Genomic DNA, 13,818 nt, shown 5'->3' with positions numbered 1-13,818 from the left:
AGCTCCTTAATGAAACCTAATATTCATGTAACACTACTTATTCACTCTACCGCACTGCCCTGCAGGTTCCTTTGTAGTTCAGTATCCTCAGCACACACTGACAATGCAGCCTGAGGAGCATGTATTCTGTCTCTCTCTGAGGGAAATAATGCTTCCTGTCTGGCTTATGTGTGTGTGGAGTCTGATGAGACAAAGGATGATCATTATGTAGCAAAAATGTTGATGCAAGTAGACAGCACGCCCACACAGCGACCTGAAAAAACTTAAGCCCTGTTTCAGTGTCTGCATATTTTTATTTCTTTTTCCACAGTGTGTCTCCTGCTTTATTTTACCATTTTTTGTTTTGTTTTCTTTAAACTCACCTCATAACATGATCTATAAATCAACCTGGAGAGCGTAGCCCTTTGTCTGTTCTTCAGCCACATCGTTAGCTTTGAGCAAAACCCTCAGCAGAGCCCCTGCCTTGCAACCAGCCTTGTGTACTTTCACCAGAGCAGTGTCAGGTTGAAGTTAAACCGCCCACTGGCTTCAGTCCAGCGGACAGTTTGATTCCAGCTTGACATTTTACTACCTGGACAAGTGAGATGAGCCTACAAAGACATTTTCCCACAGCAGTTGACTTCAGTTGTGCTTGTGTTCAGCCTCCTGTTCTTTTCGATGCCTTCATGTTTCATCCCAGTGGAATGGATACCCGACCTGGGGCTGATGGACTGACCAATTAAAAACTGACTCAACACTGCCAATAAGCGAATAAAGGAGCTCATTGGACAATGTATAAAGAAAAAACACAGTGAGTGTGTATGAACTGTACAGGAGACGGACTGCACTGTACATGCTTGTCAATGATCATCCATGCTGAGTCTGTGAAGTGTAAAGAAGTGGATGGAAACGCCATAATGCTATTTAATTCCAAAACATCACTGTTGCCCAGTATTAGTCCCTGAAGACATTTTTAATGTTTTGATATCATCTCTAATTTGGGCATCAAGTGACAGAGCAGCTATAAAAGCATATCGTCTGTACAGCTGTGAGCTGCTGTTTAGTTTCTTCTGTAGAATGAAGATAACCTTTAGATTTGTCCAAAAACAAGTGTTGATAATGTAGCTGGTGATATTGTTAGTAATAATAACAATGTCAGTTATCATGGTGGTGATAAACAGAGGGGTGATGATGATGATCCTCAGGGGGAAGGCTGAAATGTGCCAAATTTAAAGGCTAAAATTCTTGAAGGATAAGTTCACATGTTTATTATGCTAACAGTTCTATAGACGGCACTGCTGGTCTGTGAGTTGGTCCACAGCTTTCCACACTGAATATAAAATGTCCCAACGAGTTTTGGATGGGTTGACACTAAATGTAGTTTGTGTGTTCGTGGTGCACAGAGGACGAACGCTGCCGACTCATGAGGTATTTTCAGACCAAACACTTCTGGGAGGAATTATCTCCTGGGGAACTTTTTTTTTCAGTTTGTATTCGCACCACTAATAGGAACGCTGAGGCAACGTAAGCTGGCCTACACCTATTTTGCTTTGATGAGTCAAAATCGTGTTGGTTGTCCCCTGTCATATGTATGCTCAGTAAAGCCTGGACTTTACTGTAAATGCAGTCGTCCATGTTCTCTTCCATTTTTCTTGTTACGAGCTGTTGTTTGTGTTTTTAGGTCTCTATTGTTTACACAGTTATTGCCGTTTAAAAATGGTGGTTCTGTGCTGAATTGGCTCATGTGTTGACCAATCACTGTTCACTTCTGTCTCTCAATTTTCCTCTTGTGCTGGGAGAAATTTTATGCCGGGTTCACACTACATGATATCAGCTGGAGCGTCGTACGGAGTTGGCTCAGATCGTGAACAGCGATGAGTGTCGTGCGTGATAATCCATCGTTTCATCTCGTGTAGTGTGTCATGGTAGACGACAATCGACGCCACATCTGGGACATCTCACAATGTCCTGACAGAAAGTCTAACATGTTTGATTTTCTTTTTGTTGTTCATGACTCCCCCCATCACAGCGGACCAATAGAGACACAGAACGATCTGCTGTCGTGGACAACTGTATGTCAACAACACCCCAGCCTTTTTTGATATTTTCGCTAGCGAAGACCACACAGAGTAAAAAGGGAAAAATGCTGACGTGAAACAGCAGAGTGCTACATTAGAAACAGGCCATTATTTATTATTCCCTCTGAATTTTTCGATATTTACCGCTCCTGTTTGCCTTATTACACTTAATACATCACTTCCTGTACCCGCTTGAAAGTAAAAGCATTATAATTTCCATTAAGAGAATCCCCTCATTTTCTAAACAGGCTTTTATTGTGAAATATTTGCAGGAACTTGTTGTGGAGGATTCAGTGACTTGCATAAATTGCATGTAGTACTTAAAATGTATCTTCTGCCATCTGGTGGTGCTTTCTACATTACTATAAAAACATTTCAGCTGGCACATGAACAGCCATGGTGATTGAAATAATAGTCAAATTAATAAAAAATAATGCAAGAATAACCCGATGACATCACACATGTCGTGAAAGACGACCAGGGATGATTGCTTGTGGACCATCGTGTAGTTTGTCAGGCCTTAGGCCAAGTCACAGCACGATTTTATGACTCCTGAAGCAAACAGCATCCTCTTGTGGTGCAGACACAATAAAAAGGAGGATTCTTGGACATGTGAAGTTCCTCCGGTCCAAAAACAGCTATTGTGTTCATTTTAAGTACCCCAATGCCATATATACATTGGCGGACCAGTCACAATTACAACCAATAACCCTTTCAATGACTCTTTTAATGAATATATGGGCGTATGAGTAGTGTATTAAGACGAACTCTGAAAAATCTGAACCTATCCTTTAAGACTGAGGTGAAGAAGAAGCACTGTGTGCCATATTACAAAGCGTTATGTAGCTTGTTCCATCAGGAACAACTTCTTTGATTAATGAAGACAACCAAGGGAGTGAAGATTACGATATTAAATGTATCCTCGTAAAAAGATGTGCACTGAGATATATAAGAACATTATCACGCAGCAGATTAAACTTTGGGTCCTTGATCCTCTATCATGCTGACTATCAAGATAACCTCTGTGCCAACACTAGTCTCTAGAGGAGAAGGGGAGATATAAAACCTGTTGGCCAAGTGATGATGTATAGTCCTTTTCTGTATGTAAATTCCCACATGTCCTATATTTATCTTGTACTGTATTTGAGAGCGCAGCAAGTTCGTTCAGACCCATGGAGTCATGAGTACTGTATATGTATGTTATGTTGTTCCAAGTGAGAGATTATTCATAGTGCAATATGATGTCTTCCTCAAAATGTAAAAAGATGATGTGTAGAGTTGTGGTACCAGCCTCTTTGAGTTGCTTTGAGTCCTTGGAGAGACTAAAACTGCATTGATGTTTAATGCTGCATGATGTGTGTGTAAACAAAGCGAGATGACAAGAAGTGAAATCCCAGATCAACAAAGCCCCTCAGTTGTGCTGCTAAGAGAGAGGAATTTATATCTCATCTTGATGCTATTTATGTGTTTACATCAGATTATTTACATATTAATTGAAATGGATTTATGTATGTTTTTTCTCAAAGCTGATTATTATTCAGAGCCTGCGGAGAAGAGTTTCAACTGTCTCCAAGAGATGAATAAAGTGTCTGAGGAAGTTGATGGAAAGAGAGTTATTGTGACTGGAGGCTGCTGTTTGTATCCATCAGCGTTCAAAGTGCCGTGTCTCTGCTCAGAGTTCATGTGAGGTAACGCTGAGTCTCTCTGTTACACACATCTCTCAGGGCGTCCACAGAGGGAAACTCCACAATGAGGCCAAGTCACCTGAGGGCAGGGCGTCCAGGTGGTCGATACTGGAAGGTAAATTCTTGCATTGTACCTCAGCGGCCTTAAACTGTGGCAGTCCTGGAATGTAACTAAGTACATTTACTTAAGTACTGAAATTAAGTATAGTTTTGACGTACTTGATCTTTTCTTGTATTTCCAATTTATGTTACTTTATGCTTCTACTTCAGTGGAAACCAAATATTGTACATTTTATTCCACACTGTGTATTTAACACTATTATTTGCTTTGCAGATTCAGATTATTAATTATTAACGAACATAATGAATTATGTTGTATTATTGTGGATTAAGCTCAGCAGTATATAAAGAATATAAAAAGTAGCCCTGTCTTTACCAGTACCAATATTAGTGATGTACACGTTAATGCAGGGGTGGCAAACTCATTAAAATCCATGGACCACATACCAGTAAAACCATTGCATTCACAAGTGCATCTAGTGAGCCGGATTTGACCCTTTAGCAGGCCAGTTCTGGCCTCTAGACTGTATGTTTGACACTTTTTTTGAACTTTACTACTATAAATGCTTGTGCACTTTTACTTTAGTAATATTTTTACTGATTTCAGATTTCTTCTAAGTGATTATTTCAAGGTCCACACAACTTAATACACTCAGCGACATACTTGCATTTGACCATCTCTTTGAGCTAGTTTGCTGTCTCTGTTAAGAAGCTGTCCGTTAGTCACTCACTCTACACTAGGAAACAACACTTCAAAATAAAAGCTTACCGTTACCTTGGAGATAAAACAAAACACCATTGGCCGAGATCACCAGAGATGGAGATCAACCCTGAGAGCTCTGTTGCTGCTATTTTGCAATAAGTTATAAGTGCATACATTGTAGATGCTAACATATTATATTCACGTTAGTAAAATGACATAGGCTTTGCATTTTTCTGTCATTGTTATCGAATATTTATTCTATGTCCTTTTGTAATTGGTTATATTTATGATTTTTTTTATTCAATTAAATAATTAATATTCGTATTGTTACAATTCGACTGGTCATCAGTCACTTGAATGCGTTGTCATCTGTCATTGCGTCTTCTAAAAGATTTCAGCGAGCTGTCAATCTCCTGTCAAAGAGCTTTGAAGCTGTCATCTGTGTGCAGCTCAGTCGATGTGATGTATCGTCCACTGTGCAGAGGATTGTGGGTCAGAAAAGCATGCTGGCTTGCATTCTGCAAAATTGGACCGGATGTAGTAGAACATCCTGGGATTTTTAGGCGTACTGCATTTCACATACTATTTATTGGGACATACTAAATTTTTTTCTGGCACATTATATAGTATGGTTGTATTGGTATTGGAACGCACAGTGTGTTTTCTTTCCAAATGACACATTTGCAAGTCACTTGCGGTCCATTCAGAATAGACCCACAACCCACTTTTGGACCTGGACCCACCAGCTGCTGACCATTGAAGTACTTCTTCCCCCACTGGACTTGGTTGTTTTGCTCTGTTGTACATTAATGCATCACACTTGCTTGAGTAACACAACAGTCTATGCTGGGATGTAAAAGTGATTTTGTTACATATCCATGTTAAGTCATTTCATCTGTTTAGTCTTAATCATGTTATTGTCAAGCAAATGATAAAATCTCACTGTGGGATAAAATCAGTAGATGCTTTGGCCACTTGGTGGCAGCGGAACAAGTTGGAAACACAACACTGACAGATGATATCACCTTTTGAGCTCATATGTTGAATGTGAGAAGCAGTTATCTAGAGTGTTGTGTGTTAAGTGTACAGCTTCAGTATTACTCTGTGTGACCTGAAAGAGGCAGTATAACTAAAGATCATAACTGAAATTTGAGAGGTTTGCACTTGAACACTATGTTTAACTTGTCTCCAGATTAAATGCTCGACAAATTTGCCTTGAGGATCAACAAAGTTTGAGTTAAAAAAAAATCTATTTTATACCAAGTACCACCAAAACTAAAAACTGGAAACTATAACTACACCAATGGGTGAATTTCTGTAAACAACAAGACTTCCACTGACCAAAGAAATTTGCCGTGAGTGTATGACTAATACATAATTTTCCACAACTAATCAACCCGTCTTCATCAACAACAAATTTTCCGTAAGTTCACCACAGGGACAAGAACCCAAAGGAAAGAGAGCATTAAAATGTGCATAATGACTATTTCTCCTCGAGACCGATGGTTTTAATTACAGTTTAAAGAAATTACAGGTCAGTATCATTAGTACACACCAAATTGGTTTTGTTGAGTCAGCTAAAGCAAAGAAAACCTGGATATGTCAAACTTGCTCTGCTGTACACCCTCTGGTGGACAGATACACAACTCCAATTTAGTGATAATGTTGTTTCATGCTTGCTACATGTGGGGTTGGCATTGTTCATCGCTGATGGCTGACAGTCGTCAACCACTGAGCCCAACATGGTGATTTAAAAACATCGCCAAACCTTAGGTAGATAGGTAGATTCTCTGAAGCCCAGAATCCTTTAGGTTTTTAAAATAACTTCAACTTGTGTCATTTCCCCTCAGTCTCTCTTACTGGACCGGCAAATCAATGGAGCATCATTTCTATTGCTCGTTAATTATCGCCATCTGTAGGTCTACTCTAACATTGTCACTGGGGGTTGTTGTGTGTGTCATGAGGACATGGAGAGACACAGTCTGTCTAGACACTGTATTAGCATGTGCTTTAGGTGATCTGATCACAAGTGGACAGTGCTAAATACAAGTGTAAACAACCACCAAGACACGCCGAGATCTGATTACTCAAACCACTCGACCGTATATCTTTTGAAGTGTAAATACTAATGTGTCCTGATACATCCCTGATGACAATTACATCATCAGTGCAGGATGTGGTGGTTGCAGGGCCGTCGCTACCGGACAGGCAAACTAGGCAATTGCCTAAGGCCCCAAGCTAGAAGGGGGCCCCCAGAGACAGCTGACATTGGTCCATATCAATGACAATATGATGGAACCGCTATAGACACTGCAACAACGACAAAACATTGGAATCCCCCCTAATGGGGCCCCCTACTAGCTGCTGCTGGCGAGTGGCTAAGTAGGGTGACTACTAGCTGCTGCTGGCGAGTGGCTAAGTAGGGTGACCAGACGTCCCACACTGTGCAGGACTGCACAGCATTTCTGTCTCTTTTCACGTGTCATGCAAATTGAGACCATGTCCCGCATGATTGGTTGCCACCCACACTAGCATTGTTGGAGTACCGTAGTACTACGGTACCTCACAGTACCACTACTGTGGGATAAGTTCAAAGTCCAATCGCAAGAGGGTGAGTGTCCAGGGCCCCCAGAGTGTTTTGAAACAGCCCTGGGTGGTTGTTTAAGTGGCAGTGCTTATGCTCTGTTTTATGTTAAGTTGGATGAAGTGTTGCGTGACCGTCCCTTTGTTTTGCCCCAGTAGAAGGAGACGTGTTGAATTCTGCTGACAGCGATATCTCCAACTGTACTGACACAAGCGCTAATGTGACTAGCAAGCATGCTACAGAGCAGCTGGCGGAAGTGTGGATGTGCGCAGGGCAGTAATGAAAACTGAACACAAGTGGTCAGCTGGAGACGTGTGATATGCACAGGTGTAAACAGCGATGTGTCACTGCTGTCCACTTGCGTTCGGATCACCAAAATGCATGTTAGTACCAGGTTTAAACAGGCTCATGGAGTAGCGTCTGGTCCACCACTTCTCCTCTAACACATGCAGGTGATTACGAGGATGTTCTGCATCCGTAGCTCTGAAATATTTCAGTTTTTCGGTTTGTACTCCTATGCAAAATATTAAATGTGATTGTACATCAGTGCTAAAATCTAGTCATTTTTTTCTCTTTTAATCTCTCTGGTTGAGTATGTGTTGGCAATCTTGGCAATCTCAGAGGCAATGGTTGCAATCTGCTATAAAAAGATAAACCGAAGAATCACATATAAACAGAAATTTCCACAATAAATTGATGCAGAAAAGGCACACATTGGTGCATAAAACTTCACCACAATGCAGGAAATTAAGTGTTCAATGCTCAGAATTTCATGGGAGAGGGCCCCAGAACCCCCTGTTTAACATGTACTCTACAAACATTAAGACAAAACCTATGCCCTCCCTATGACCTCACTAATAAGCATGCAGTTGAATAAACATCTCAATGACAGTGTTAACAAAAACTGAACTTAATAATATTCCTAAATGTAGAATTTGTGGCTCGTCTGTTGTGCTGAATTGTATTAATTTGTACATGTGTAGCAAGAAAGTGGCCAGGGAGTGTGTGTTGAAGGAGGCAAGAGTGTGTTTGAAATAATGATTATAATTAAAAGACTAAGAAGAGGCTAAATAATGCTTATATGTATAGCTTCAGACTAATTAGAGGTTTTAAGGCTAAGCCCTGGATCTCCACTGACCTTAAAAACACTTCTGTGACTGTCCTTTTTCTACCTGTGTGTACGTGTGAGCGTGTGTGTATAAGAGGTGTACAGTAGATCCATCATAGCCTGCTCATAAGGCCAAAAATTAGCGATAACGTTCTGGCAGATATTGAGGCTTAGTGTTGATCACAGGAGTGGAGACAGAGGAGGAGCGTTGAGAGTGAACTGATATTTTCTCCAAGACAGCAGAGGAGTGAAGAAAAATCTCAACACCTGCGGGGAAAGGTCACTCTCACGCTAACAGGCCACTCTCTCCCTCCTACACAGACCTCCTTTGTTGCTTAAAATCTTCCCCCTCCTCCACCTCCTGCTACAGGTTGTTGCTGCAATTGTTTTGAGTTTCCAAGTTTTAAAATTCCTCGTTCCTTGGCCGCACGACACTTTGTCTGTGTGTTCTACTTCCTCCACGCCCTTCCTGTTCTTTCATTCCTCGTTCTCTAAACAGGAGAAAGTGGCCTGCTTTACCTTTTCCACAATTTCCTTTCAATCTCAGTCACGAACGCCCAGGAGAGGAAAAAAAAGTCACTTTCTGGTATTGATTGGTTAAAATGTTTATTCCTGCGAATGACAGAAAATCAGTATCCCACCACTGCCTCGGTGTTCCAGATATATTTTGACTGGCAGCGGTGCCTGGCAAACGCAGAGAAGTCATTATAGTGAAGTTTACAATTGTGTGCTTGCATGTAATGCATCAAACATGAAGCCCCTCCGGAGACGCGCTTGGCATCGGCGGAAAGTGGGGCCTGTGGTGACATTAGAGGAGGATGTTCACTCTTATAGACTGCTCTGACAGCCGTCTGTGACTGGAATCAAACACAGATACACATTTAGTTTAGTCCCCTCAACAAGAACCAACAAAACAACAGGGATTCAGTCAAATAGGATAATTTGTTAGCTCTGGCACTCTATCACGGAGTCTCATGAGGCATCAGAACTCTGTGCTCACTCAGGCCCACCAAACATTTATCCACATCTGCCCAAATTCAAGATCACAGTGAGTTATGATTGCGCATTAAACCACTGTGATGCAGCAAACGGAAAGATTCAGTGCTACTGCTCCCTTCAAAACATTCTGTACACAATACGCCACCCACACACAGAGCCTTTGTGTGCGGATCTGATTCTCAACATTTGTTTTGAAATTCTGCCGTGAAAAGCCACAGTGCTGAGTCGCTCTTTGAAGAGAGGTAGAACATGGTGGAAACTGCAGGATTTGTCCATCTGTGTTTTGGCCACACATGATTTATTGTGCTTAGCCTGCTTTTGGAGACTCTCCTTTAAATCGATTTTTTTTTCCCCCCTGCTATACCGCCGCCCTGCCTGTTGGCTTTGGCAGGAATATCCGCTCAGTTTATTTAACCTCAGCGTGATTGACAGCCCTTGTGTTGTGTTTGCTGTTGGACCTCGCCCAAGTGCAGCCCAGAATGCGACATAAAAACACAACGTTAAGCGCCCGAGGCTGGAAACGTGTGGTTCCAGTTAAATTGTCACTTCTGATCACTTTGTTTAATTGTGAAACAGCGGTTATTGTGTGTCGCTCCTCTTAGATCTGTCGCTGCTGTGCCAGTCGCTGCCCTCATAACTGCTTTTAAATGTTGAACAGAAGCAGGAGGAGGGCGAGGATCCTGCAGAGACAAGGATCAAGGATCTGTTTCTGTTTTCTACATCTGACAACAAACACAAGGCCAAAAGCACAAGACACAAATTAGAGACTACGCCTCATCAACAATGTTCAATCAAGGCAGCATTTGTTTTTACATTAGGGTAAAATAAAATGCCTCAGTGGTTAGCTTTCCTGCCTCACATCCAGACAGACCCATGTGTTACAGCTTTTGTAGAGTTTGCACGCTCTTGTCTTTGTAAATCACATGGATTGGAGTCTTCTTTTGTTTGCAGTTTGGCCTTTTTGTCTTAAAAAAACAGTTATAACATCACAGTCACTAAGTTCATTGCGGAGATCTGGAAACAGCAACATCCCTAAAAAGAAGACGAGGGGTCAGACAACCACACGTTTAAAACAATCTCTTGAGTTGGCACAAACTGTCTGTAAATATTCATTACAGGCTGACTTCCTGGTTTCTCTTTGACCTGCTGCACTTGCCACATTTGTGCTTGCACGCAGTTTTTTTTCCTGTTACCAACATTTTGGATTGTTGAGATAAAATGGCCAAACCGTTCGCTTGTTTACAGATCATCTGACCACTCATGTTTCTCCACTTGACTTCGGGCAGCAATGTGGCCACGCTCCCAGCCTTCAGCAGTTATTCCAGTGAGTACGACATTATCATGATGGACACAAATGATAGCCAATAAAAAACTGTATGCCTTGTGCCCATTGCATACTGAGATTTGTTCCAGCCTCTGGTGACCCAGTAGGTAAAGAATAGGAATGAATTACAATGCACTTAATAATGCGTTATTATCACTTGTGCAATTATCGTTGACGTGTTAATAAAAAATGGATTGAAATTAGCGACAATTACAATAACCTACAGTCTACTTAACAGCCAGCTGTTGTGTGTGATGCCATTCATGCTCAAGTGGTTGTTGAAGTAGCTTAATCTGTAATGTCATTGACTTGTTTTAGTGTTCAGGCACGGTGATATTAGTCAAATAAATTGAAATCAAATGACTTGAGATGTGCTGAGGCAATTGCACTGTAGGCAGAGATGATGAAGCATTAGTTTGATCGCAGACTGCAATGAAGCGCGGTGCATTGTTAGCATTAGGCCTGCACTGGCCTGGAAACACACTGCACCACTCCAGCCTGCTCAGTTGTTGCATCAGGGACAATGTCGTTTTCACAAAACTAGAGAGAAAATAAACCAAAAAGAAATGGCAGCTACAGTGTATACATCCACATTCATGCAGCTTTTTCTTCTCGTCTCCTTCCGCTCCTTTCTTCTGGTCATTTCCGTACTGTGCAAATATTTTCTTAACATATCCTCCTGCTATATATATCTGATCTTCTGTCACTTTCTGTGAACGCTTCGTGGTGTGTGTACATTGTGCAATTGCCGTTTATGGGACATTGTGTGATTAGTGGTCTGAAGCATGCAAAAAAAAAGGCATTTGGATTATTTTTCCACATGGAGCATATGCCCACACACACACACACACACACACACTGGTCCAAACTCCCCCTGAAACACACACACTGAGCATTGTGTTCCAGGTTTTATTTTTTAACAGGGACATCTCCACTTGCAGTTCATTTCAGCAGAAAGAAACACAGCTGGAGCCTCTGGGACGCTAACAATGCCGTGGCAGTGACCGGGCCAGACACACACACATACACAGTGCACCCATCCTGCAGGTCGTTGGACATCATTCAGTGACGCTGTTAAGGTACATTACACAGAGTGAAAAGCTTACCTTGCTCTTAGTGCAGTCTGCTCTGTTATTGTAGTTACTGATGATTGTGTCATTTCTCTACCTTTCTGAAATCATTTACTTCCAGTATATCCCAAAGATATGCAGCTCTGCCTCCAGCTATGTCCAAAGTTGTTGAGTGAAGCAATCCATCACCGCAAATATTGTGTTTTCATTTATTTTCTTCAGCATTGCCTCATGTTTTGAATAAACTCCAGTTTCCAGTTTCATATCTTGAACTGAGTGTTGTATAATGACCTGTGATTTCAGAGACCCCCCTACAAGTTTGAATGGGCAGAGCAGATACAGTATATACTGCAGACTCTATGTTTGATTGCATATTGCATGTACATATGAGAATTGTCAAATAGCCAACAATCTTCAATCTTCAAACGTCAGAATTAGCTGAAATGCCACCATTTCAACACGTGTATAAGAAAAAATACAAACTGGATTCACACAACCATGTCTCTGACAATAGATGACTACATTTTTTAAGGATTGTGAAGATTAAGTAGGAGAATGTGAGAAATAGGGTCAAAAACACCAGCGTGCAATTTTGATAAACACTTGTGGATCTTATTGTTCATGCAAACTGTGAGCTCACACATCAGTTCCGACCACAGAGCATGATCCAAACTCCAAAAAAAAAAGTTTCCATTCTGACCTTACAATCTTTTCAGCAACCTCAGTTGAACCTCTTTGACACATTTGTTAGCGAACACTTCTGAGCAAACATTCGGATGTTTGACTTGACTGGACACGATCTCTCTGAACCCTCGGTCTCTCTCTCCTCCGCAGAGTCTTTGGCTCACACTGGGAGCATGACAACATCGTCGACGTGGATCCAGCAGAGATCCGTGGCGAGTAGTTTTAATTGCTTTAACACATCCATCACTGTTTGTTTATTAGTTTTTCATGCTCCGATGCCTCTTAGTTTTCATTAAAAATGTCTCAGAGAGAAATAGGTTAAGTCTCTAAGTCTCAGCTGAAATGTTTGAGATTTACAGGTGGCATCTGTGGTTTGGGTCCAGCTCATTAGCAGGCTCAGGGACTGATGTCAAGGGGCCCAGTTTGGTGCTGTTGCTTAAATGGAATGTGCGCGGGTTTTTGGCCAAATATTTCAAAAATATATAACACTTGCCTCAATGAGGGAATAGGGAGAAATCCATGAATCACACACACACTCACACACAGCCACTACTCTGGAGGACTACACTCGCCAGCACTTGATGAATCTAAGCTCTGCTATGACGGTGATCGCAGTCTAACTCTGGATAGGATGCTTGTGTGGTGTTGTGCAGTTTCTGCAGTGGGATTGCTGAGACGAGAGCTGACTCTCCCCAGCAGAATTATATGGAAGCAAAAAAATCTGTCAGTCAGCAGGCTGTCAACATCTTCTGACAATGTTTTCACTTTTTGGTCATCTTTTCTGCCAAAAATGTATTCATTTCCTGAAAAGTTTTAAGAAACATGGCAACGAGACAAAAATGATGTCTGTAGTGATGAATAAAAAACAAAAGGTTCCATGTGCTTTATACATTTTACTGCACTATAATATATTGAAGGTTTCACCATGAATGCTATGTGAACCCAAAAAAGGTTTGTTTCAATTTAATTCAGAAAATCACAGTCCCTTAAATAGCCACACCTTCTTCCTTTCATCTTTGTGTCTCTGCTCCTTGATATTTATTTCATTTAATTGTGAAAGGGTGTCAAATAACGATTAAAAATAAATATTTTGAGTTAATATTCACACTTTAAAGGATAAGTCTGGTGATATCGAAATTTTTCTTACTGTCAGCCAGAAGTGTAGACTCGAATCACATCGCTTGGACTTGAGTCAGACTCAAATCACAATTTCTTGACTTTGGACTCAACTTGTCAAAATCAAAAAAGACTCAAGATCTGACTTTGACTTGAGTCTTTTGACGTGAAAATACTTGATACATAGCCCAAAGATTGAAAAGTGATTCTGTAAATGTAGTATATTATTAATCTGATGTTAAAATGGCATTACAGTTGGGGGGAGTACACGATGACTTGTTTAGGACTCAAAACTCAAAGTTTAGGAACTTGAATCGAGACTTCCTTGTCTTGACTTGGGACTTAAGTGCTAAGACTTGAGACTTGCAAAATGACTTGGTTCCACCTCTGTTGTCAACAAATCTCTTAAAAAGACCATGATCGACAAT

The sequence above is a fragment of the Epinephelus moara genome, chromosome 19 (genome assembly GCF_006386435.1).
Source record: "Epinephelus moara isolate mb chromosome 19, YSFRI_EMoa_1.0, whole genome shotgun sequence".
NCBI classification, from domain to species: Eukaryota; Metazoa; Chordata; class Actinopteri; order Perciformes; family Serranidae; genus Epinephelus; species Epinephelus moara.
The sequence above is the reverse complement of the archived record's forward strand: the minus strand, read 5'-3'. Positions refer to the sequence as shown.